This window comes from Arachis ipaensis, chromosome B06 (genome assembly GCF_000816755.2).
Source record: "Arachis ipaensis cultivar K30076 chromosome B06, Araip1.1, whole genome shotgun sequence".
Classification (NCBI taxonomy): Eukaryota; Viridiplantae; Streptophyta; class Magnoliopsida; order Fabales; family Fabaceae; genus Arachis; species Arachis ipaensis.
Genome location: NC_029790.2, coordinates 129,500,518 through 129,504,395, shown reverse-complemented (window position 1 = coordinate 129,504,395; position 3,878 = coordinate 129,500,518).

Below are 3,878 nucleotides of genomic sequence, written 5' to 3'. Positions count from 1 at the left end.
AATTTAAAGTTAGGAGCAAGTTGTCATGAACGAAAACAAGAGAATGTTACACGCTACACTGTTGACAATACACTGTTTATGTTTGTTTATTCAACGTACAGTGAACTATTTTTTAGTCATAAATTTAAAATTATGAAAAGTTTACTTATGTATAAAACTAATTTTCTAATACGAAAGAAAAATAAACTACTATTTCTTAGAATGTTGACAGATTTATTAATGAATAAAATTAGATATTAGATATTTTTATCACAAAGATTATTTTTTATATGTACAAGATTAGTTTACTAAGATTGTATAAAACTATCATATAGATTACGTAATTTAGAGGATCTGTTCTCCATATAATAATTACTCAACGAGGGTTAACGATATATATAGTTGAGTTTTCGTGGACTAGAATATAAGGCAATAGAATATTTTATTATTGGGACAGAGAATAATCAAAGCCTATAGACATGCGGTAAAACTGAGATGTGGAAATGAAAATGATAAGAAATTAAGAATCTTATAAATTAAAAGGAATAAAGAATATAGATCAACAATTACGTCCGGAAGATAATTTCCAGTTTCCACTACTTATTATACTGAATAACTTCTTCTCATGTTTTATTTCAAATTAATTGTCCCATAATCAAAACGTGTTTTGAAACAATTTATAGTGCAAAGTAGAAAATTTCTTTAAAAAATGGAAAAGGAATTTTTCTAATGTAAAATTAAAGTTTATTTAAACATTTTTTTAATTTTCTGTGCTCCTATTATTTAGGGATAAGTATTGTTTTGATCCTTAACGTTGAGGGTCAGAATCGAAATCGTCTCCAACATAATTTTTTATTTAGAATCATCCTTAACGTTTTTTTTTTTTTTGTATTAAAATCGTCCTTTTAACTTTTTACAGACAAAAATACCCTTTACCACTACCAACACCTTTACCACCACCAGCACCTCCCTTACTCCACCACCACCTCCCTTACTCCCATCAAATACTAATAATCAGAATCAGAATCAGAATCAAATTCAGAAGTAGAAACAACATCAAATTCAACGAGTACCCAATTCAACAACATCAAATTCAAAATCAACAACAACAAAATCAGAATCAGAAGTAGAATCAGAAACAGAAACAAAGCAAAAACAAATGCAGAAGCAAAATAAAATGCAGATGCAGAAGAAGAAGCAGATGCAGAAGCCAAAGCAGAAGAAGAAGCAGATGCAGAAGCTGAAGCAGAACCACCGGCAGCTCGTGGGCGTCGGAGCGACAGCGGTTGGGCAGATCGGCGATGGTAGGAACCAGCTCAGCCTCAGATCCCTCTCTCTCTCCTTCGCGCGCCGCCCTCCTCTATTCGGGCCCTTCCCGGCGATGCACTCCACGGCGGCAGAAGCATGCATGAACGGCGGCGACGTCTTCCTCTGTTTGCGGTTCTGGCAGCGGCTCGTGGGTGGACCAGCGACGATGCAGGTGCCGCGATGGTGGGGCGGCTATGGCAGCGGCCTCCTCCCCTCCACCGGCGCTCTCTCTTTCTCGGATCTCCTCTCTCGCGGACTCGTGCTCGGTGGCAAAGAAGGACCCAAAGGTGGCAGCGACGACACTGGGATTCACGTTGAAGGCCGTCGGGGCTCCCCCTTTCCCCTTCCCCCTCCGTTTCCCCTTTTTCTTCCCCCCCTCCACGCGCGTCCTTTTCTCTTTTCTTTCTCCCCTCCCCCTCGGGTCCTTTTTTTTATATTTTTTATTAAGATAGGGGTAATTTAGTAATAAAATAAAATTTTTTATTAAAAATGACAATTTTAATACAAAAAAAAACGTTAAAGATGATTCTAAATAAAAAATTACGTTGGGGACGGTTTTGATTCTCATTCCCAATGTTAGAGACTAAAACAATACTTACCCCTATTATTTACATACTAAAATCAACAACTAAAATTAATTATTATTTGTATATAAATATATTGTTGAGTCTGCAGCGGAATTTTGACTTCTAATAGATAGAAAGTAATATGAAATTGAACACTACCCACAATAATGCACTAACTATAACAAAGCCAATATGAGAAAATAGGATGTGAATTAACTTTCTTTTTTATTTGATGATGTTTCAACTAGATTATTACAAAAATATATATAGTATCATCTATGCTATAATTTTAATGAATGAGAATAGTTTCCTCCTATGAAAACTCCCTACAAGTTGAATGAGAATAGTTTCCTCCTATGAAAACTCCCTACAAGTTCTTTTCTATTAAAACTCCTTACAAACCTTATTTTACTCCCGAAGTTTGCTCTTAACCTTTCTTTTATTCTCACAATTCTCCACCTCGTTCACAATTTGAAATCTACTCAAATTTTGGACGATCAAAGTGTGTTATTCATATCTGGTTGCATCATTTTTTACAATGATTGCCTACGTACCCTTGTTCAGGATCAAACCAATCGTAGTTCCTCTATTTCTCCATGTAATGCCTAACATAAAGTAATATTGAGCAATTCCAAATAGTGTTGGAACTTGTTTTCCGATACTACTTTAGTCAACATATCAGCAGAATTTTCATCTGTGTGTACTTTTATAAGAGAAATGTTACCTTTCTCTATAACATCACGCACGAAGTGATATCTTACATCAATATGCTTGGTACGAGCATGATGAACTTGATTTTTAGCCAAATGAATTGCACTTTGACTATCACAACTCAGATTCACGCAATCTTGCTTCAACCCCAAATCATCTAGAAGACCCCTTAGCCACAATGCTTCTTTCACCCCTTCTGCTACTGCCATGTACTCAGCTTCTATAGTAGATAGTGCCACTGTAGCTTGTAACATCAATCGCCAACTAACTGGAGCACCTTGTATTTTATATACATAACCAGTCGTAGAACGTCTTCTATCTAGATCACCAGCATAATCAGAATCAACAAAGCCGCTGATTTGACATGATTTTCCACTAAAGCATAAACCTGTGTCAATGGTACCCTTCAAGTATCTTAATATCCATTTGACTGCTTCCCAGTGTGCCTTACCCGGGTTTGCCATGAACCAGCTAACAACACTGACTGCCTGTGAAATATCTGGGCGTGTACACACCATAGCATACATTAGGCTACCGACTGAACTAGCATAAGGTACATTTTCCATGTAAGCCTTATCCTCTGCTGTTGTGGGAGATTGTTTACCAGAGAGCCTAAAATGTGGAGCCAACGACGTTACCACCGATTTAGCATTTTTCATTTCAAACCTTTCAATGACGCGCTCAATATATCCTCTTTGGCTTAAGAACAATTTTTGCCTTGATCTCTCTCTTTTAATTTCCATGCCTAATATTTTTCTTGCAGCACCCAAGTCTTTTGTTTCAAATTCTTTACCAAGTTGAACCTTTAACATATCTATCTCTACTTTACTCTTAGAGGCAATAAGCATGTCATCCACATACAATAGAAGATAGATATAATCACCTCTAGGAAGCTTACGAATGTATACATAACAATCATAATTACTTCTGGAAAAACCTTGTTTTAACATAAAGGAGTCAAATCGCTTATACCATTGCCGAGGAGATTGTTTCAATCCATATAGCGATTTCCTCAAGCGACATACCTGACTTTCTTTACCCTCAACCTTGAAACCCTCAGGTTGATACATGTAGATTTCTTCCTCTAAGTCACCGTGCAAGAATGCAGTCTTCACGTCTAGTTGTTCCAACTCAAGATCACCATGAGCGACAAGACTTAAAAGCAACCGTATGGAAGTATGTTTCACCACAGGAGAAAATATCTCATTGTAATCAACACCTTCTTTCTGTGCAAATCCCTTTGCTACTAACCTAGCTTTGAATCTTGTACCATCTGACTTAGTAGGATCTTCTTTTCTTTTATACACCCACTTA